Source organism: Colossoma macropomum, unplaced genomic scaffold (assembly GCF_904425465.1).
Source record: "Colossoma macropomum unplaced genomic scaffold, Colossoma_macropomum, whole genome shotgun sequence".
Classification (NCBI taxonomy): Eukaryota; Metazoa; Chordata; class Actinopteri; order Characiformes; family Serrasalmidae; genus Colossoma; species Colossoma macropomum.
Genome location: NW_023494805.1, coordinates 23042782 through 23066958, shown reverse-complemented (window position 1 = coordinate 23066958; position 24177 = coordinate 23042782). Strand labels below are relative to the sequence as shown.

Genomic DNA, 24177 nt, shown 5'->3' with positions numbered 1-24177 from the left:
TTACACTTTGACATTATTACCTTGCTTTGACTTTATTGTCTGATTGCTCAGCAGTTCCTTGCCAGCAGAACTATCATGACCCATCACACTAATTCTACAATGAAATGAAAGAAACTTCAAAAGAGATTTCAAAAGATGATTTCTTATGATATTTTCTCACTTTGACTTTATTGACTGATTGTGTGATGATATATGATAATGATGAATAATACACTGTTAGGCACTAACAGAAGAAACATTATCCATATGGTTGCTAGAAGTCAGAATCAACTTGAGGGCACTTAATAATTATCTATTTACAGTAATTCCTTGCTAATTTGTCAGTTTGAGATTTTATCACCACTTTTAAATATGATGCATTTAGGATGTTTTACAGCTTTCTCAATCATTATAGAATCATCTGTTCATCACTACATACATCTAAACTGCATCTAAAGTTTCCTACATATATTTCCTACATAATTGAAACCAGTAAATTTGTAAAGCTCCATAATAAAATAATTTTGTCCTTGTATCTTCAAGAAATGAGTTATATATGAGCTATATAACTGAAGTGTGATGCCAAATGTTTACACTTACTCATTTAGCAGATGTTCATATCCAGAGTGACTTACAAAATGTGCAAACAGTAGAAACCAAGGTGATACAATGTGTGAAGAGAATGGATTAAGTTCATCTTGCTCTGTTTTAAGTAAATGAACTGAGTAAAAGTGGAAAAGATAGAAGAGAAATGACACAGCAATTCAAAGATGAAGTGCAACTGAGTGCAGAAAGGTGTTAACCTAGGGATTGTCTGAAGAGGTGAGTCTTCAGACCATGCCGGAAAGTGTGACTATGCAGTGTCGAGTTCAGGGGGAAGTTCATTCTACCACTGAAGGGCTAGGACGCTTTTGAGTGGTATTGTAAGTACAGTCATATGCAAAGGTTTGAACACCCCTGGTCATGTTGTGTTGACTTTCTAAGTGAAGATAAGCTAACACATCTTCTACAGAGAACATATTTCAATATGGCAAATTTTAGTGCACTAATTCTATATATTTCGTAAATTTAATATATTGGGGAAAAAATTAAACATTACTGTTGCACAGGCCACATTTTATGTTCTATTTGTTTTCAATATGTTAAATTCAGCAAATAAACAATAATTGTGCATTAAATTGTGCAGAAGTTTGTTCTCTACAGAGTACGTGTTCACTTATTTTCACACAGAAAATCAACAAAATGTAATTTGACCAGGGCGCCCAAACATTTGCATGCGATTGTATAATGGTGAACTAACATCGATTCTTTTAATATTACTATGCTTTGACTTTATTGTGTGATTTCTTAGGAATGTTCTACATTTGTTTTTGCGTGTTTCTGGTGGTATCTGGTGGTATATCCCCTCTTTGTCTATTGTTCTGGAGTGACTCTTGCAGGGGCGGCGTGAAATTGTCGACTGCAGCAGAATTTCTTCATGTGGGAGCACGGAGGACGAAACCTCAACCAAGGGGATGCGTAAAAACCTTGACCCAGATCATTCTCACACATGCACACGCACACACCTAAACCCTCTTCTTCTCCTCTTTGCTCCCTTCAGAACAGAGACACGTCTGACTCCTCTTTCTCTCTTTACACAGCCATGAACACACACTGCGGTGTGACAGTGTGGAGGGTGTGACCTTGCTGTTGGACTAGGTGAGTGGTGGTGGTGATTATGAGGGGACTGGAGGTCTGGGCTGTGACCTGCTCCGGAGGGGGGGTTTTGGCAGCTGCCCTGCTGATCCAAAAGAGGCCCCGGAAACATCCTGACACATCGCAGGGTGAGGGGGAGAAGAGGGGAATGAGAAATGTGTGTGTGTGTGTGCTTGCGTTGGGATCTTCTCTACTGAATCGAGCTGCACTAGGCCTACACTTCTTCTTGTTACTTCTTGTGATAACAAGTAAATTAACTAGTTTTATTCAGCCTAAATAAATACTTTGAATGAATGATTCTTTCACTCAGTGTAATTTTTTAAGTTGAATAAAATTAGTTTAATTGATTGTTACCACATGAAGTAATATTTTAGGTTGAACTGACGAGCCATTTTTTACAGTGTACTACAGTGTTTTACAGTGTTATATCCAAAAGTTTGAACGCCCCCAGTCAAATTACATGTATTGTTGAAAAAAATAAGTTAACACATCCTTTACAGAGAACACACTTAAAAATGACATTTTTCTGACAATTTTTGTGACAATTTCTATTCTTACCATCTCTATATTTAGTTTAACATCTTGGAAAAAGGAAATGTAAAATATATGTGCCAAAAGTTTTTGGCACAGTCCACATTTTATGTTTATCTTTTTTCCAATTTGTTAAATTCATCATATAAACAATAAATGTGCATTAAAATGTGCAGAGTTGTATACTCTGTAAAGAATGTGTTAACTTATTTTCACTGACTAGAGACACCCAAACCTTTGCATACAACTGTACACTCCTCTGTGCAGTGACTTAGCTGAAGTACTCAACTGAGTGATTAACACATGGACAATGCACTGCATATTGTCACTATCATAAGACAAAACTTTGCAACTAAGTGAAAGTTCTTTATATATTTAAACCATTTGAAAACATTTCATGATGAATGGACCAGCAGAATTACTTCAAATAAAACCTCAGAACTCCATCATTACATTTGTAAATCCAACTGTCCTTTACAGTGTGAGAACATTGTAGGAATAAACTTATAGCAGTTTTTAAAAGCACAGTGGTTTTTAAAGTTTTAACGGTTCAGAGAAAAATCAAATTTACACCTCAGATGTAATCGATCAGCCAAGACATGTTTGGAGTCCAGGTTTTGCTTCTTTAGTTTAGCACTGGAGCTACAAGACTAACATTGCTAACAAACTCGAGAAGTCAGTAGTCACCCAAATCTTTTCTGTAAATACATCCAAAAACAATTCTCTCAATCCCCTCAAACTGCATACAGATCTTCATTAAGGTCACACATGAATAAAACTTCAGGGTGTAGCTGAACGCTGGGGTCAGCCACTATGGACAAAAAATGCTGTGCCACAACTTTAATGAAAAAAAGTCTTCAATGAAGACCGGGGTGCATTTTGAGTGAGTTGAGAGAAGCTGGATTTTTACAGAAACTGGGCTATTTGGGTGACTATTGACTTCTGTTTTTTGTTAGCAACATTATACTCCAGCGATAAACTAAAGAAGCAAAATTTGGACACCAAACATGCCCCAGTTTATCGACTACATCCAGGGTAAATGGAATATTGTATACATTTGATTTTTTGCAAAAGTGATCCTTTAACAGATGCAAAATTTTGACAGTTTTTTTGCCTCCTGTAAAGTTACTGTTCCCACAACAGTGACAATTATTTTCCTGATAAAGAAACAGGCTGTTCCACTGAGAGAAAAGGCCTCACTGGCGTTAAACTGACATTAATCAATGTTAAATTAAGAGCTTGTTTCCCGACTCCTAAGTTACTGTTTAAGAGGTTTTTTGGCAATGATATTGCCAAACCCCTGCCTGAGCAAGACCAAGGCTAGTCTGAACTGCACAGAGCAACAGACAGAGAGAGAAAGAGCAGCATGATGGGGGATGGAGGGATGGGGGGGTGGAGGGAGTGCATACAGAAAGCACAGCACGAGATGAGGAGAGAGCGTTTTTTTTTTTTATTATTATTCGTCAGGCTCGTCTCAGACAATGTGACATGGCACACGTTATTAATTCTGGCTGAGTGGAGCGCCTGCCCCGCCATCTGCTTAGGTCACCGCTGCTCGCTGAGGTCAGCGTTGCCCCTCCTATACCCCTCCGTTAACTCCATCCCCCTCCCACTACTCCAACACACACCCAGCCTGTCTCACACACACACACACACACAGTGCAGACAACTTGCTATAAGGAAGCGGGATAGAGGGGGGAGAATAAGTGAGAGAGAGAGAGAGAGAGAGAGAGAGAGAGAGAGAGAGAAAGATGGCGGGTCTTGGAGAACAATGTCAGGTGATTGCATGGCACAAGTTGATATACATTACAAAAGAGCTTTCCAGCCCCCTTTAGCTGCACACACACACACACACACACACACACACACATACACACACACACGCTTGCAGGTTTGTTTTTAAACAGTGTCGGGACATGAGGTCACATAGACAGTACTGTGCAAAAGTCTTCTGAGACATTCAGGGCAGTAAACATCTCTTTATTCAAACAGACACTACTTTAGAATAAATACAAACAACCAAGTAAACAATACATTGTGATTTTATGTTTGTCATTCCCAAACCTCTTCTTAAAGAAGTCTAGTATTTACACTTACCATCCAACACCTGCTTCAGCTAATTAGTCCTTCATTAAATTCAAGTGTTCATTCAGGTGTGCTGGAACTGAACAAATCCATGCAGTGGCTGTAGTGCAGTGAGAAGTCAGGAACCAAATGTGTGTTCTTTTGACTGCATTCCTTTGACTAAGACAACAAAACATTCTTGTTATATGTTACTGTATGTACTGTATATGTTTATTTGTGTTTATTTGAATGTTTATAGTGTTTTACTAGCAAGAAAAAAACACTTAAAGCCAAGATAAAGAGTTTTAAACAATTTTCATGACTGACTTTTACACAGTACTGTAAATATGTACAGATGCATATCATTGTAGTATTTAAAAATGGTAGATTTACAGGACAACACAAAAAAATGTTCCTTTAATGTAAGTTAATTTAAAGAGATTTTATTCCAAGCAATTTTGGAACATCTGTACTAATCCATTGGCCATGAAATTTTCACACAATGTAAAGAACAGCAGCTCTGCTCAGATGAAGCAGAAACATAGAAATTGAAAAAATGGAGATACTTGGGATTTTTTTGAACAGTGATCATATACATATACACAATATATGTATTCATTATAAATAATAAATATATATATTGTCACTGTCAGAACTAAACTTTGTATCTCAGATATATCATATTTTGGAGACACGATGTTTTGGTCTGTCAGAAACAATACACATATACACATACATATACATATACATACACATATACATATACAGATACATTTAGTCACTGTCCAAAAAAAGCATATATCTCCATTTTTACTGCATCATTTGAGCAGAGTGTCCTTTACATTGTATCAAACTTTCATGACGAATAGACCAATAAAAATGGTCCAAAATTGCTTGAAAAGAAATCTTACATTTAAACATTACAAGTAAAGAAAGTTTCTTCTCCTGCTAAGTTCCCATTTGGAGGTACTTGGGGTTTTGTGTGTTTTTTCTTTTTTTGGAACAGTAACAATATAAATACATTAATATACATGCACATATGTGCCCCATATGTAAGTATTTATGTTTTTAAAAGAATTTCCTAATTCTAACACTAACAATAACTTCAGTGAACAAGCAGGTGTGATTCTGTCCTTTCAGTTTAAAAAAATGAAGCATGTTGCTTATGTTTTGTAGGTTAACTCAATTTTTCTGTTGTTTTTTTTCCACAGTCAGGACACTTTTGTCCTGAAAATGCATAAAACACACACACAGACACACACACACACACACACACACATGCACACACACACACACACACACACGCACACACACACACACACACACACACACACACTGCCTCTGCATTTGAGCTTGGCGTTGTGGACTTCCACTTCCCTGAAATCCCCCTCCCCACCGCCACAATCCCCACCCCCCATGACCCCCTCCCCACCAACGACACACACACATACAAAAGCCTTTTCGCGTGGCAGGGCGTGTGTGTGGGCGGGGAGGGGAGCCGAGGGTAAAGAGTGGTTTTGTGTGTATGTGTGTGCGTGTGTAGAAAGGGCATCATCTGTTATCCTCCTTCCTTTTTAATCAGTATTGATTGATGACAGTGTTTGGGTGTCTATGTGCAGCACGCTGCTGGTTAAAAAGACTCCTCTGTCCTGAATGACACTCTCCTCTCAGCCAGAGGAAACGTCCCTAATGCGTCTAAATGAACTCAGAGACGCTGTAGAAACGAGAAGGATGAGCTGCCTGTGTTTATGGGATGGTTTGTCTCAGCACTACACACTTACTTTTTGTTTTTATATCTTGTCAGTACCTGAGATCTTACATATATGAAGAGTTTAATTCCAAAAGGCTGTGCATAACAATTTTGCATAACAATAAAGAGGTTGAAAAAAATAACAGTTTAGGTGAATTGTCCTTTTTATAAACTAATTTTAATTTCTGTAATAAAAGTGGTATCAATTATAATACAACACTGATATTTCTTGTATGTGTAAAGCCCACTCCCAACAACATATCTGAATCATGAAAAAAACAAAATACATGATAGTGCTCCAATGCATTTGGGAACAAAACCCTTCATATGTAACTACTTATATTTACAAATATGTTCCCAGTGTATTATTTAGGCAAGTACTTATATGTAATGAATATGTTGCATGTGTATTACATACATGTAACTATATATGTAATAATGTATTGTATGTTTCCATATGTGTTATATATCCAAAACACTCCAAAATCTCCAACATAGAGAAGGATAAATGGACAAGAAAAAAAAGAAGTTATTTTGTTGGTTTTTGTTGGTCGATGCCTCATGGAGTGTTCACAAAGGGCATCCGGTGCTATTAAATGGGGTACCTCTATGTAAATTGATAAATAAAATGAGCATATATTTTTCAAAAAAACAATAAAATTTGCATCCTATTTTTATTTACATTCTGCACAGCATCCCAACATTTTTGGAAATGGAGTTGTATATTAGTACCTATATGTCATAATTTTCTACTCTAACTCTAACATTCATTTCAATAACCAAAAAGAAATATATCAGCTTTCAGGTTTAAGAAATGAAACCTGTCCAAGTGTTGCTAGGTGATTTGATCTCTGGTGATGCTACAGCCATCCATGGACGGGTGTCCAAGACAGCATATCTGGCCTCACTCTTTCTGGGTGGGTAAGATGTAAGATGGTTCTGCCTGTCCCTCATCACTCAGCATGATTCTAGCTAGCAAGGGTGCCTTTTAGCTAATTGGCAGTTAGCATTCTCCTCCTCACGTGTCTCAGAGGAAGCACGTTTTAGCTTTCAAGGAATATTTTGCTGAAAAATCTAATTTACCCAATTTTCCACTTACCCCAGATGCAGTCAATGAGGCAAGACATGTTTAGAGTCCAAATTATTTTGCTTCTCTAGCTTACAACTTGAGACGCTAATGTTTCTAACAAATACTAGAATTTAATAGGCACCCAAACAGCCTGAGTAGTTTCCATAAATACATCACCAAAACTTCTCTCAAGCCACTCAAACTGCATCCAGAACTCGATTAAGACCCCCCAGACTGCTCGATGTGGTTTAGGACGCAGTATGACCTACTGTGAACTATAAAAATAATCAAAATCTTGCAGTGTATCTGAACACAAATCTGTCTTTTTAGATAGTAGGGTCTTGCTAGGGGGACACCTAGTGAGTGGAATTGGTCCTGATTAAATTAGGGAGAAAACCTAGTAAAAAAATGAACATAGCTTTGGTAAAAAGCTTTATATCTTGCCAAGACTTTTTTTCTGATAGCAAACTTTTTTTTTAGGTTTTTCAACATCATCAGAGCATTTTTGTCCTCACAGTGCACAAAAAACACACACAGTCAGCATAGCCTCGTTTCACAATGGATCAGTCTGCATCTTCATCAAGAAACACATTATATATTGCGATTTAAGCCTGTGGGGATCTTCCAGCCAGGTCTTTGTTATAAGCTTGTTTATTAACTGTTTATTTGTTTACTTGCTGGAGTATGTTGATGAGCTGAGGGTTGAGCCATGCTAAATCTCTTAATCTCCTCACCGACCATGTCTGGAGGGCAAAACAAACAAAATAGCCAAACTGCCGTTCTGTCTGACCCTCCTGCAGAGGTTTGGGTTTCTGATCCCTCTCTGTCGATCACTGCTAACACACAATTCATTTACAGCTCATCTTTTACTCATCACTGCAGTCTGAGGAATAATGCAGATCAGACTTTGTGATAATGGGCAGCAGTCTTATATTGATTCATTGCTCATTTACTTACAATGCAAACAGTATTGACAGTTCACTGCTTCCTTCTCCTTCAACGTTTTCTCTGTTCAGCAAGAAGTTAAATTGTCACAAGATATATATGGAGTAACACATTATTTGGATAGTCCACTTTAGATGCTTTTCAAGTTACATTCAACCAAATATCTAATAAATTGACAATAATTTTCTTTAACTCTAAACCCGGCTATAAACCCTCAACCCTGGTCCAAATCCTAACCCTAACCCCACCACTGTTTAGAATCAACTGAGTGTCAACAGATAGCTTGATAACAGTTTGAACATCTGTAGATAATCTATAAGAGACTATAGTGGACTATCCAAATAAAGTGAGACCAGAAATGGTGCAATAAGAAAGAAATAATGAATCTACTTTGCACCTTTTCTTCTTTAACTTAAAAGTGTAGCTATTAATATTGTTTTGCTATGCAGTCTAATTACTCATATGTAAAATTATTATAAATAGTGCTCATTTTCATTTTCATTTCATTTCATTTACATTCTGCACTTACTGGTTCCAGTCTACACTTCTGAAACATTTCAGTTTGACAAAAACACAGCAAAAATGTAAATGCTTTTTCTTTCTGCAAGCTAGCCTGTACACACAACTGTTCATCCATAATAAATCATAATAAAACATGAAAGTGTTAAGGAATCCACACTCTCAAAGGCATTTCTCTGTTTCAATACACTACAAGTAAGATTCTGTTAAGTAAAATGTAAAAAGCGGCATTTCAAGCCATATAAGCCATGGGGGACCCAGGAGGGCTGTTGTTTATATTGTGCCATCATCAGGAACATCATAGTCATAGACTTCAAATGAGAAACAGGATAAAATGTGAGGAAAAGTAATTGACTTTGACTTCATGTCCGTCGAGGTATAGTGTTCAGTGAGAGGTCAGTTGGGGATAATCACTGAACTTAAATAATAACACCGCCAAACACCGGCAGTAAGGCTTATTCTGTCTGTGTGTGTGTGTGTGTGTGTGTGTTTGTCTGCGTGTGTTTGTCTGTGTGTGAGGACTTTGGACGTGTTTCTGAGTAAAGTCATTCTTAGATTTTGTCATGTTGGGTCGTGTTTGTGTGTCAGCGAACAGATAGCGAGGTGAGAGGTGAAAGGTCAAAGCCAGCTAGTGTCAAAAACAACAGCCGGTAAGTCAGCTGACTAGGGGAGAGAGAGAGAGAGAGAGAGAGAGAGAGAGAGAGAGAGAGAGAGAGAGAGAGAGAGGCAGAGAGGCGGAGAGCGACAGAGAGAGAGAGACAGAGACAGAGTTTGTGTGTGTGTGTGTGTGTGTGTGTGTGTGTGTGTGTGTGAGAGAGAGAGAGAGAGAGAGAGAGAGAGAGAGAGAGAGAGAGAGAGAGAGAAATAGAGAGAGTAAATGATTTAGAGAAACAGTGAGGGAGAGAGAAAGAAAGAAAGAGAGAGAGAGAGAGAGAGAGACATATATAGAGACAGAGACATATAGAGAAACAATGAGAGAGAGAGAGAGAGAGAGAGAGAGAGAGAGAGAGAGAAAGAGAGAAACATAAAGTGAGAGATTTAAATTGGGTCTTTCTTCCACCTTCTGTCATTCAATACGTTAAAACTGAAACCTTTATTTTGTGTTTTGTGTTCACACACATTTTCTAAATCGCTTATCCTTTTGGGTCGCAGGGGGAGCTGGAACCTATCAGCTGGAGCTGTCATTGGGCAGAAGGTAGGATAAACCCTGGACAGATCGCCAGTCCATCTCAGGGCAAACAGACAGACATATACATTCACACACACTTACACCTAGGGGCAATTGAGCATCTCCAATTGGCCTGACTGCATGTCTTTGGACTGTGGAAGGAAACTCACGCAGACACGAGGAGAACAAACTCCACACAGAAAGGAGCCTGATCGCCCGGCCGGGGGATCAAATACAGATCATTCTTGCTGTGAGGTGACAGCGCTACCCACTGTGCCACCGTGCCACTCATTTGTGTTCAGCAACTGTGTTTTTGTGTTCATTTTGTGATATTATGACCAGCAGTTTTCTCTTTAGCATTGTGAGTGAAATCTTTTGAGAATGTGACTTCTGAATGGACAAAAGCGACTGAGAAACTGTATTTTCAAAACAAAAAATGAATTTTCAGCATTGCTCAAAGGGTACATAACCATGAGACAGAGTTTAATCTCACTCTTCAGGTCTTGAGCCCAGGGGCCTGTAAGACCACAGTCCGGCCAAGCACCCCAGTGACAGTTCAGCCCCTTTTTTCTGAAAATGTGGAGGTCATTATGAGGAACAGCTCAAGAATACAGTTCAATATCACAGCTCGCTGTAATCAGTCAGTGAGGTGAGTCGGTGGTTCAGTGCGAGAGACAAAGAGGTAGAGAGTGAGAGTTCACTCTTATAGAGCAGGTTCACAAAGTTCACGTAAATCATCATGTATACAGCTGTTGTTTTAGTGTATAAATACAGTGTAAGTATTGTGGTGAGCAGGTGGGTTTTCAGTTTGAAACAATGGACCACCCTGCAGTAACCCCAGCACAGCAGCAGAGCACAGTGTGGAAAAGCCCCTTTGCTTTCTCTGCCTTTTGTAACACAACACCACACCCCTGCGTTAGCACCACTTTCAACCGGACAGTCCATTTTTTCACCTCAAAAGAAGGATTTCCTCTCTTTAAACTCTTTCGTCCTCTCTCTCTCTCTCTCTCTGTCTCTCTGACTCTCTCTCTCCTTTCTCTCTTTTTTGGCTTGCTCTTGCTTTTTAATCGCTCACGTGCTCCGCACGGCCGTCCGGTCGTGTGTCCGTGTTGTTGTAATAGTCTTCCTCTCCTACGCGCTGACCTCATGCATCAAAACCAATGACAGATGGCATCCAGCTCCAGAACACTCTGAGCGTTTGGCTTTTTCTTTTTTCTTAAAAAGAAAGCGGGAGGGGAAAAGAAGAAAAATGCCCCTGTTCTGTTCATCCTCCAGTTTTTTTTTTTATCTCGTCACTTTCCTGCCTGCTCAGTTTTTCCTCTGAAGAAGAATGACAAGGAGAGAGAGAGAGAGAGCGAGAGGAGAGAAAGAGCAGGAGAGAGAAAAAGGGAGAAAAAGAAGCTAACAGAGAGAATGAGTTAGAGAGAGAGAGAGAAAAAGGGGAAAGAAAGACAGATAGAGAGAGTGCGAGAGAGAAACAGAAAGATTAAGAAGACTGAGAATTAAGAGAATGAGTTAGTGAGAGAGGGGGAGAAAGAAAGAGAGAGAGATACAGAGAGAGAAGAGCGAAAGAAAAAGATTTTGAGAGAGAATGAGTAATAGAGAGGGGACACAGAGAAAGAGAAAACAAAAAGAGGGAGAAAAATAGAGTGAGAAAAGCAGACAGAGAAAAAGTGTGAGAGGCAGAGAGAAAGGGAGAGAGAGACAGAAAGAAAGAAGGGAAGAGAGGAGAGAGAAGAAAAGAGACAGAGAGAGAGACAAAAAGAAAGAGCATGAGAGGGAGAGAAATAAAGAAAGAAAGAACATATGAGAGAGAGAGATAGAAAGAAAGAAAGAGCATGAGAGAGAGAGAAATAAAGAAAGAAAGAACATATGAGAGAGAGATAGAAAGAAAGAAAGAGCATGAGAGAGAGAGAGAGGGAGAGAGAGAGAGAGAGACTGGAGACTGGAGCTGGTTCCTCGGTCAGTAAAGCATAACATGGAAAGAGTGAGTTTGACCCAGCCGGCTGAGCCAGAGCTCTGATAGAGTCTGTGTGTTTTCCATTGTTTTCATTGGGGTTTTTTCTCTCTCTGGTTCCACTTAATAGAGTTTAACACTGGGTTTCTGCTTCGGCTCCTGTTTGGTCTAATGGAGGATCATTTCTAAGGGGAAGCATTTAGTGTAATCAGGTTTAGTGGTTGAAAACACCCTCGATTGCATCACATGCATGCACAAACAACATCTTCTGTTTCTCTGCTTCAATCAGGACTCTGAGATTTAGACTGTACACCTGCACTGTTTAAACACCAGAGTAACATATATATATATATATATATATATATATATATATATCACTGTCTGTGCCCACTCTCAGCTTGTGTCACACCTTCGCACTCCTGAATGCATCTCTCACACATTATATATTATATATCACAAATTATATAATCAGCATAACAACTTCAGTGAAAAATATTTCATGTAAAGATTTACATACATTTCAGAATTTGGTACTGTATGTCCTTCTTTTGCTTTCACGACAGCGTGCACTCAAGCTGGAACGGACGCCACAAGCTTGTGCAAAAGCCTCCGATAAGTAGATCAAATTCACCTGAGAGTCGTCCGAACACTTGCTTCACTGGAAGAGAAAAGACTCAAAATAAAATATGACCTTTTTGTACAAATGCCTCAACATGGTCAACTGCTTAAATTTGAATAGTGACTTAGAAATAGTGCACAACCTGTAATATGTCCTCTTCATTTTACTTGTTGTAACTTTTACTTGTTTTAAATTAGTATACAGTCTAAAACTTTCTGTTGTTTGTTTCCAGGTTTTCATTTAACCAGAATTTGAAAATTCCAGATTTTCAATGTGGTCTCACTTTTGAACCCCACTGTAAGTGGATCAGAATGCCACAATGATTATATAATCACATGATTGCAATTATTTAGGCTGACCGCAGTTTTCTGTCCACAGTTGTTAACTTTCACAATTGTATGTTAATGTCGTGGCAAACAGAATGTGAATCGAGTACAATATTTAATCAGTTGTATTGAAGCAAATACATGTAAAATTAACGAAAGCAGAAGACGCATTTATTAAGACGTCACAAAAAACAACAAAAGTTCTAATGTCTAACTGTGGCTAAAGCATCAGCTGTCATCAGTTGGGAGCTACTAAGTGTCGACAGTTAAGAAGCAAGATAGCTAATAAATGAATTTGACCACTTTAGGCTCATATATGTCACATACAGTAAACAAAAAAAGACTTAAATAAAATTTCACTGTCGTGACAGGCCTACCATCGGCCGAATGTGGGTTGGTGGAGCTGGTGGAGTAATTGACTTTGGTGGAGTGGCAGAGAAAAGCATAAACAAGAGGAACGAGCAAATATGCACTTTGAATCACTATTCAAAAGTTTCAGTAATATAAACCTTATTTTGTTGCAGACATATGAGTGAAACAGTTCTATTACGATGCTAACACATAAGTTTCAAATAAACTGCAGGAAGTTGTAAAATGAATAAAAGTTAGATGTGTCCAGAATGATAAACAAATCTGTAGATGATTCTAAAATGAGAATGTTGTACAACATTAAGACTGAAGTTATGATTAAAATCAATATTTTAAATGCCTCAAGTGCATACATGCATTTCAAATTTAAACGTCTTTTATCTTTGTACTTATAAATATGAGCAAAAAAGTAAGTACTCATAAGCATAAACAAAGACATATGTAAATAAAAAGTACATGCAATACACACACACATCTTCTAAGCCACTTATCCTTCTGGGTCGCAGGGGGAGCTTGAGCCTATCTCAGCAGTCAATGGGCGGAAGGCAGAAAACACCCTGGACAGGTCGCCAGTCCATTGCAGGGCAGACATACAGACAGACAGACACACATTCACACATGCACTCACACCTAGGGGCAACTTAACGTGTCCAATCGGCCTGACTGCATGTCTTTGGACTGTGGAAGGAAACCAGATAACCTGGAGGAAACCCACACAAAAACAGGGAGAACATGCAAACTCCACACACAAAAGACCCTGGTCACCCGGCCAGGAATCGAACCCAGGCCCTTCTTTCTGTGAGCTGATAGCGCCACTGTGCCGCCCCATACAATATAAATTCTTTGTAAAATATGTAATAACATATAATAATAAAAATACATCAAGTTCTACATATTAACACTGGAAACAAAATAAATAAGTAAATATAATAATAACAATGTTTAAAAAATGACAGCTGGTGACATTATAAAGGGGGTTGCCATTAGAAGGAGCATTCTAAAGATCTCAAGGACAACATTACAATATGTGAATGGAAAAAAGCTACAGAGCCCTAGAAAAGACTTATGATGTTAAACACTCCTGTTGGTACAATAGGTTTGATTATATGCAGTTGGAAAGTTCATGGAACCACAATGAATCGTCCTCATGCAGGTGCATCATGCAAGATTTCTCTCAGACAAATGATAAGGACAGTAAGTAGATTTGAAGTGGATATATGCACTGGAAGTATTAAATAATAAAAACAAAGGTGTCTTAAATCACCTTTTTAATATTTTTATTTATTATGTATAAATCTGCCATGTATAAGTTATTACTGAATAAAATAAACATGATTCTAAACTGGATTGAGAGAGGCTGGGGTCATGAAAAGTCAACAGACAGCTAGAGAAAGACAGAAAGGCCCGGACAACAGACTGTGGGAGAGAAACAGAGTGTGATTGTGAGTGGACAGTCCAGAACAGGAGATTTCTGACCCCTCTCAAGGTCACCACTGTTTCCTCAACTGCACAGAGTACAAGGGTCAAATGTTCCATTCATCTGCTCTCCCTCCCACTTCTCTTTTCCTTCTATCTAATACACACACACACACACACACACACACACACACACACTCATTGCACACAGAGTTAGGCTTCACCAGTACTGATTTCAAGGAGTTTAAAACTCTGATAACTGATAATATGAGCCAAAATAATTTTACACAGTCAAAAATTAAACATGCATCCAGTAATTTTAGATAAACAGTGCTTTACTAAAAGGATTGTAATGACTGTTATCATAAAATTATGAATTTATTGTGTGTGTCAGTCTTGGCTAATGAAGCAGAGACGAACACAGGTTAAAAAAGGAAGACCAAACACAAAACAGGCTATAAACAAATAAAGCAGGCAAAAACAGAATTTTCAAATTTGGCATGCAAAAAAGAGAGGAAACGGATTAAACTGGCTAAGCAGAGTCCCCAACACAAAAGAGGTGAAATGTGTGAATTACCAAAATGGCAACGTTAGACTCCTCCCCTGGATAAACTATAAACTCGCCCGGTCCGAACTCATAAAGTACCTGTAAAATCTAGTTCACCAAGCCACATCACCCTGGTTTAAAAGGTCAGGTGCATCTGCTGAGAAACTTTAGACTGTTTTAACTTTAAATCTGCAACAGCTATGAACACAGAGTGAATGAATGTAATACCGTACCAGAATTCAACAAACATGTTTTTGTTAGCAAAGATATATAAAGGTCACTGCACACTGGACTGCTGCGCAGTGTTGCGTCACAGATACAGTACAAAGCACACAATGTGTTGCAGTGAAATATTCAGTAAATGGCAATTTCAAGTTCATTTTTATACTCTACTCATATAAATAATAATATCATACAATAATAATGTAAGTTATGAATGTATCATGCTATCAGCTAACTAACTTTTCATAAACTGGCTGTGTTCAAGCTGAAAAACTAGGCTGTAAAGTTGGCTGAGGTAAAAGACTTCTGTCTGTTGTATTTGTCAGTTTATCTAAAAGACTTTGCTGTCTTTCTCCATGTAAATTTCATGCCACGTGTGATCTATTATGGCTGTTTGTTGACTCGTTCTGGGTTTAATGCCATTAACTGATAGCATTAATGTGATGAAGGTCAAAATAATGAGTGGCGTATCGCGCTGCTGTGCTCAGAGAAATTGCAAAGTGCTGGGATTCACTTTGTGTCAGTTTTTATTGACGCTGCATCACGTGGCATGTAACTCATCACGTGGCTGGCAACTGCTTGCTACTTGTAGACAGCATCTGACTTGATAAACAAAACTTTGTTTATCATCAGATTGATAAAAGTGGTGCACAGAAGTACATTATGTGGCCAAAGGTATGTAGACACCTGACCATCACACTTATATGAGCTTGTTGAAAATCCCATTCTCAAACCATGGGCATTAATATGGTGCTGGCCCCTCTTTGTGACTATAACAGCACCCACTCTTCTGGCAAGGTTTTCCACAAGATTTTGGAGCATATCTGTGAGAATTTGTGCCCTTTCAGTCAAAGAGCATTTGTGAGGTCAGGCACTGATATTGGACAAAAAGGCCTGGCTCACAATCAATGTTCCAATTCATCCCTAACGTCTTCAGTGCAGTTGAGGTCAAGGCTCTGCGTAGGCCTTCCTCTAAAGCCCGTTATACATGCCTTTATGGGCTGCACTTTATGCAAAGGGACACAGTAGCATTAACATGACCCTTCACTGGAACTAAAGGATATAGCTCAAATCCTGAAAAACAGCCCCGGACTATTATCCCTCCTCCACCAAACTTTACTGTTGGCACTGTGCATGCTGGTAGGTAGTGATCTCTTGGCATCTGTCAAACACAGAATCATCAATCATATTGCCAGATACTGAAGTGTGAATCATCACTCCAGAGAACATGTTTCCACTGCTCCAGAGTGCTCTTAGGCTTGTGTGCAGCTGCTCAGCCATGGAAATCCACTTCATGAAGCTCCCAACACACAGTTTTTGTGCTGATGTTGCTTCAACAGACAGTTTGGAACTCTGTAGTTATAGATGCAAGAGAGGGTAGATGATTTTTCATGCTACATGCTGCTACTGCTTCATGGCTGAGCTGTTGTTGCTTCCATTTCACAATAATAGAACAGTTGACTGGCAAATCTAGCAGGCCAGAAATTTCACAAACTGTCTTGTGGCATCCTATGACAGTGCCATGTTTAATGTCACTGAGCTCATCAGTATGACTCATTCTACTGCCAACATTTGTCTATGGAGATTTCATGGCTCGGCACAAGATTTTATACACTTGTTAGCAATAGGTGTGCCTGAAACACCTGAACTCAATAAGTAGGAAGGGTCTCCACATATTTTTGGTCATGTATATAAACACAGCAGTGCGGACAGCCAAACAACTGACAAAATTGCAATTGTGGCCATCTGAGCAAAGAGTAAATATCAGCATGGCCTGCATAACTCTGTGGGCGGAGCATTTGAGGCTCAGATTAACTTGGCACCCAACAGCATGTTAGGTTATCAGTCAAACAGCATCACATTCCTGAATGTGGTTTTCTTATGTAACATTTAAAGAGACATTGTCAGTGTTTCATTTAAAGGATTTCCATTAATGCAGATAAATCTGCGGAACATTATAAAAAAAAAGACTGAAGAGGGTGGCTGTGGAGCAGTCCTTCAGAGAGAGAGACACAGAGAGAGGGAGAGGCGAGTGAGAGAGAGCAGTTAGAGAGAATGAAAAAAAACTCCTGTCAGGTACAGTAGAGTGCTTCCTGTGGCATGTTTCCTGACGTGCCTTTCTCTTTCTCATCGTTTCGTTCATTTCCTCACCCTGTCACTATCCATTGCCGTTCTTCAGCAAATCACGGCTGTGGATTAGAGCAGATAAAGAGATTGAAGAGGAGGGCCGTGAACGCTCCTCTGCACTATTCCCCCAACACAGCTCACGTTACAATACCCCTGCTTTCAGCCAACTGCCTCCCCTTCCGCCCCACTCCACAAGTTTACATGGGCAGAGTGCTCTATCCCCCTCAAGAAGCGAAGAGATTACCCAAGTGCACTTAATCTCTGTTGTTTTAACAGCGCTCCGAATTGGGACCCGTTTCGTCCAAATATTGTCAAAAGAAAGGATAACAAATAAAGTGGGATTGCTATATAAATTCTCTGTGTGCCCACATTTTTTAACAATGTCTCATAAAACAGTGACTGCAACAGACTGTTAAAAAAAAAGAAAGAGCGCGAGAGAGTCTTTTTCTGGACGTTCGTTCTGGTTAGGCCTTGGATGGAGGGTGGAAACGTTTTGCATTCTGCATGGGCTTTTGACAGTTCAGTCAGCTGTACTATGAGCAAATCTTTCACCCACAAAGAAACTTTACCACACGCTCCAAAATGATGTTTTAATTAACAAAACACTTTTTGTGTTCGTCAGTTTTAACTCGTTCTGTGTCACAAGTCTCTGAAATAAAATCTTCAGGGGTTCTCATGAAGAATTTTCTTCACTATTGTGAAATAAGTGTTTGATGTAGTACCAAATCATAGTTTCAAATCATAGCATTCACTCCTCAGTCCATATATGGAAAATAAGCTGCACGACAGCCTAGTCTGAAGTGAAAAATTGGCCTTTTAAGTAAATTATACATTAGTTGCCTTATAACTAGACTCATAGATGTACAGTACAAGTTGTTTTTAACACACCATTAACATCTGGTCCATTGCACATACAGCACCTTAACGTCCTTCCTCATACTGCATCTTAAACACTTTTTTCATCTCATTCTTTCTCTCTTCGTTCCTTAGTGTTGCAGTAAGCCAACACCAGTGCTGTGATCGCAAGCTGCACTGTTCCAAACCAGAGATGACATCACTCCCCCCACCATCACCACCACCACCTCTCTCCATTTTCTCAAACAAAGCCCGGTCCAAACCCAGGCCTGTAATTACAGGCCTAATCTGTGCGCTGCCAGGGGCAGAATAGAGCTCTGGTCTGGGCCTTCGCCAGCCTCGCAAACATGTGCTCCGAGTTTAGGCCACAGACATGGAGTTCAGTGGAGAACGGTCAGTATATAGTTGCCTCTGATGGGGATGACTAGGTTTAACCCTTTAAGCTGTACGCTTATTATTCGGTTATTGATTATGAGACTTAGTATTCAGTAACTTCCATAAATTATTGAGTAATGCGTAGTTAATGTAGTTATGAGAACGAGGAACTGACCTATCCATGCTCTGCCCATAAACCTCCACAACTGTTGCAAGGTTGGCCAAGATTTATTGAATGGTGGCAAAATCTAATGAGAAACTGTGGCCTGTAACTCAGTTTTTGTAAGAAAAAATAAAATAAAATAAAAATTTGGACTGTGTTATTAATTTTAAACGATATATACTTTGGATGTATGTAAAGGGTCACACTGTTAGGATACACTAAATGTAGTGTTTTGTTGTATATTTAAGCTGTCGCTATTGTGGTGGCAAATTCAGTCATTTCTAACCTACTTAGTTATGATTTGCTACAACACAACCCAGCTTTGTAGTGTAGCTTTTTTAAAGTGGAAACTGAGAAATATGTAATGAATCTAAATTTAAAACTAGAGATTTATGTTAACGTTCTTTAAAGCTTGTCCAACTGAGAAACTGTTGGTACAAAGAAAGCCTACACAGGCGGAGCATTGTACAGTGTGGGTATACGTACAAGTCCCTAACTGTTTTAGGGGTTAATCAACCTGCTATATGCCAATTCAGAGAGAAGGGTTACTTTGGATACTTTGACATGACTAATGTAAAATTACATGGCCCATGTAATCTCCACATTTCATGTAAACAGCCACATTTGGCATCTTGTCCATGTACCCTGACCTTCCTTTGCTTTTTGCTTAAAAATAACCACCCTTGATGTATTCAACACTGGACTACAACCTTGTTATTATCAGCCTTTTTTTGACATGGCAGGTAAAGACACACAGATTCATGACTAAAGGCCTTTACATGAGCACAGCTTTAACAACACTTAAATCATAAACTGTACCATCTGAAATGTGAATATACTCTGTAATTCACTGTGGAATTTGGGATGGTTTTTCTCTTCTCAATCATTTTACAATAATTCCAAGGCAAACACTGTATTCATCAACCAAGAACGCTGCATAGTTGGTGTATGGTTTTATGATCCCCGCAGTCTGACAACACAGGAATTGTGCTTCTGCCTTCACAAGGACGGTTCAGGCCTTCTCAAGTCCTGGGCGGGTCTGTGCTGCTGTTGTTTTCAACTTTTGCAGGATTTAAACAGTTAAATGGTGACTCCAACTACACTGTCTATTTTATGTATCCCTTGCTGCTGACTTGAAGGGTCAATTCAGTCAATTCAGTGAAAAATCCAAGAACATATTCTCACAAAAATGCACAAGGGTCTCTAGCAGCTATTACATAACCATCAAATTAGGTGGATAAGTTTAAGGAGCCTTACCTTTACCCTAGTAGTGGGAGGTATGGGCACACATTTGAATCATGGTAAAATTAACATTACTGATGGTGTAGCTATATATCACAGTATAGTGTATTTATTTATATTTTTTGTTTTTAATAAAACCATTTTGCTTAACAATGCTTAAGTAAACCTATTTTGTAGATTTAACAATTGCATATTATTCTGTATGTCCCTTCACAACAAATGAAGTAGATCTAAAATATTTTAATTGGGTGAAAAAAAATAAATTAACAATATATATATATATAATATATTTCTAACCCTAATGAGATAAAGGCAAGTGTGTGTAAAGCCCACAACATTTTCTCTGAGCCTGGCAAAAACATTGCTGAATGTTGTTTTACATCCAAAAGTCATTTGTCTCATATGTGCATCTCCTACACTCGTTTGATCTTTGATCTACGAGTGTCAGATGCTGCTGGAATCTAGTAAATATTACAAGCTGTTCACATTATCGGTTTTAGCTGAGAAGATGTGGAGCCCCTCGGCTTGTAGGCCATGACCACGGCATCGCCTGAAGCAGTGGGCCAAGCGAGGAGTGCCATAGGTGGTGCACACAGAAAGCTGGCTAATCTCCATGCAAGGCAAATGGCTAGCAGCTAACCCCAAGAGACTGGCTTTTCCTTCCTCTTTCTTTTCCCTGTTAACTCATTAACTCAGTACAATCCAATGTCTGCTCCAATAAACTGGACTAACTTACCTCTCACTGAAACTCACCACACGAGGGATGAAGAAATCAGTGTGTTTTGCCCTGTTGCATTATCTGCATTTATTTGCAGGTATAATGGTGATGACAAAACTAGTACTGTAAAGAGTTTCAACTGGTATATCGCTCACTACACATTTACCCAATGAATATGTTTTCCATCAATGTCATCCACATGAGCTGATGGTATCAGCTGCATTTTGTTGGGTTAATGTCACACTATGAAAGGTTTTGGTTGCTCTCATGGACGTTTGCAAACAGGGCTTGCGGAGCAAAAATGCAAAGGCTCATTATGGCAATGAATTACACCAAAACATTGTTTTCCATAAAGTATTTACACAACTCTCCCTTTAACTCAAATTTAGCTAATTGGCCAAGATGTGTTTGGTGTCCAAAGTTTGCTTCTTCAGTTTTGCACAGGAGCTATGAGGCTAATGAAGCTAACATATGATCACTAATTAGCACTATGCAACTGCATACTTAAATCATCACACACATGCCTCTAACCATGTCGAGTTTTTAAATATTGTTACTAATACTGAGCCACAGTAGTCTCTTGAGTGAAGTCTTCCAGTTTAAAGACTAGGAACCCCCCTTCTGATGATGCACAGGTCTGAGCGATAGTCATTCATTTTCAGGAGATATTTCTGAGTGAATTAGATTAAAAATAAACCACTTGCTTCAGGAAGGGGAAAGTTAAATAAGTGTAAAAACAAGAGTTTCCAAAACTGTTCAAAAGTGATTAAAAGATATAGAGAAAATGGGATTCTGAACAACAACGCAGGACCTGGTAGACCTCAAAACTGTCACCACCAGATATAAACTGTACTTAAAGTTTTCATTTTTGAGAGAGAGAAGAAAATCCAACTCCACTCTTACTTACAGATCTGAAAAAAAATCACAGCTGTTTCTGTCCATCCTTCCTCTGTGATAAGACAACTCAACACTATGAGTCTGAAAGGATGGGTAGCTGTAAAGACGCTGCTGGTGTTATTGAGAAAAGGAAACAGACAAAGAAGAAGATCTGCAAATCAAACAAAGAAGCTGCTGGGTGGTCTCAGAACAATGGACTGACCACCCCATAGTCCAGAACTTCAACATCTCACAATGGGTTTCGGGACCATGTGGATTGCGAGAAGCAGAAATTGCAACCAACTTCTAAGACTGAACTTTGTAAGTGTGGAAAAATATCCCTTCAGATTTTTTTGACTGGAAGCAAGTCTTCAGAAAAGAACAGAAGCTGTAATGAAGGCAAAGCGTGGATGCAATAAATAATGAAAAAATAACATTATATGTGGTTGTTGAGAATTCAGTGTAATTTTCTGTTAAATATTTCAGCTTTTTTCCTGATGCTGAAAAATGAATAACTTGTACTTAATGGCCATTGTGATAGGAAATTGAATAAACGAAGGGTGGTCTCTGACTTTTAAATTTCGGATTAAAACTACAAGGGTATTGAGGCAAATATTAGAGGGTGGGCTGTTTTAAATGTTTTTTTTCCTGCTTGCTGGCTAATGCAGAAGAAAGTAGGACAACTAACACTGCTGCTATCAAGTTGAATATCATGTCTATATTTATGAGCCTTTACACTAGCAGGATTTCTTTAATTCTGTGAGGGATTCACAATGGTTGTATGGTGTATTTGTGTAATGCATGCTGAGTATTGTAGTGAGAGAATAATGAGGCACAAAAAAACGCAAAGAGGATACAGAATTGTGGATTTTGTTAAAAATGGTGGGCTGAGGATGCAGTGTTGTACTACAAAATATTATGTGACATGACAAACAATAGGTTAAATGTTAGTTTTAATCAAGAACACCCCTTTAAGGGAACTCAAATAGATTTCCTTATGTGATTTCTGACACTGTATGGCATATTATCTATAAAAATGGACAAAAGTACAATTAAAATGAAAGCCTCAAGTTGGCCTCTAGCAATGTGCTGTGAGAGGAAAGTTGTTTAAGTTTGGTTTTTCACTCAACTCTTACTTTAACACGTAGCACATGGGGCACAGAGGTCCTGAAACGTGGCTTTATATATACAAACCCACAAGAAAGAAAACTCACAACAAAACTAATTCAGTTTGTTAAACCACTGGCTAAAGTTGTCCTGAGTGTTCTTGGCAGTGTTATTAGTGGTGTTATTAATTCTGCTCTAGGAGTAGGTTCAGTTGAGTCAAGCACGTTGTATGAAGGGTTCCTCCATGGCCAGCCAGCAGTGGACAGCACTGTGTTCCATCAATAGTTCCAAAATTCCACTTCTTTCCCCAGAATCCTCAACCTCAGCCAGGTCATATATTGTGCTGTCATCCCTCGTGCTCTAATGAAAAGCCATTGGAGACAGCGGTTGTAAGTGCGTTTGTGCACATGTGAGAGGACACACAGCAAATGACTCCAGAAATGCAAAACCCACTGAATGTTTTATTGTGAGGCGAATTGCACGGTAAATTCCTTGAGCTGCTGAAAATGCAGCACGGTTTGAATTGTTTATTTTCACAATTATTTGTGGGAAGCTCAGTTCCCCAATGAAAACACGGATATTGCGCTCTGTGCTTCAACAAATGACCAATGAAAACACAGCGGTGTCCAAAGCACACCATTTCTACTGGATAGGATCTCAGAAACCCCTATGGCATTTCATAGAGTCAAAAAGGCTTTTTCCTGTCTACCATTCATTGTTTTAATTTGTTTCATAAACCCTTGATTAACTCCAGTGCTTTTTCTTACACAGGCATTTTGCTCTTGGATGTTAAATGTCTGTCAATGCCATCTAAGACCCAATCTCCAACCCCTCAACAGCCACCCAAACGTTCGCACATGATCACCTGGGGGTTTCCCTGTTTATTGTTATTTTGTTCTTGAGGTTAAAGCTATGAGTTGTTGCCAGGAAATATGAATAAAAGTCTGTGGAACTCATAAAATAACAACGGTAAAGAGGTTTTCATGGAATTTAATGTGGAAGATCGCTTTGATATGAAGTGGAACAATTTTCATGGCTGAAATTGTCAGCTTTTAATGGGAGTGGTAAATCAGGCATCTACTGCACTCTTTTCACAGTGAGGATGGATGGCTATGCTATGACCACCTCCAGCTAGTCTGATAGGAACTGCAGCCCAAGGCAACCACCCCCCCACTGCTTATGATGTTATGTTACAAGGTCCCATACAGAACATGTATCCATCTCAAAAGACAGCTAGGCTAAGTGTTCATTCCATTATCGAAGAGTTTACTTTCTTAGATGGGGTACATTTTATTTAAAGAGGTCAAAAAGGTCAAAGAAATGTTACGTCACATCTGCAAAAACAATTATTACCGAAATGGTAAACTGTAAACTGTAAGTCAAGAATTATACTGTCATTCTGCTATACTGTCATCAATGTACGAGGGCAGCAAAGGATATCCCCTCTTGTCCTAACCAATAGAAGAAATGTGTCACCACACACTGCATCACACCTTCCTGCGTATGCAGCAGTGCAGCCACAGACCGGTCAGAGTGCC

At 39.0% G+C, this 24177-nt stretch overlaps 1 long non-coding RNA gene across 1 annotated transcript; it reads left to right on the top strand.

The window, feature by feature from the left end:
- Positions 1 to 9531: 9531 nt before the first annotated feature.
- LOC118826547 lies at positions 9532 to 21938 on the top strand. The gene is made up of 3 exons (XR_005008759.1): positions 9532 to 9747; positions 18294 to 18551; positions 21566 to 21938. It is a non-coding gene; the product is annotated as an uncharacterized LOC118826547 (long non-coding RNA).
- The last annotated feature ends 2239 nt before the right edge of the window (positions 21939 to 24177 follow it).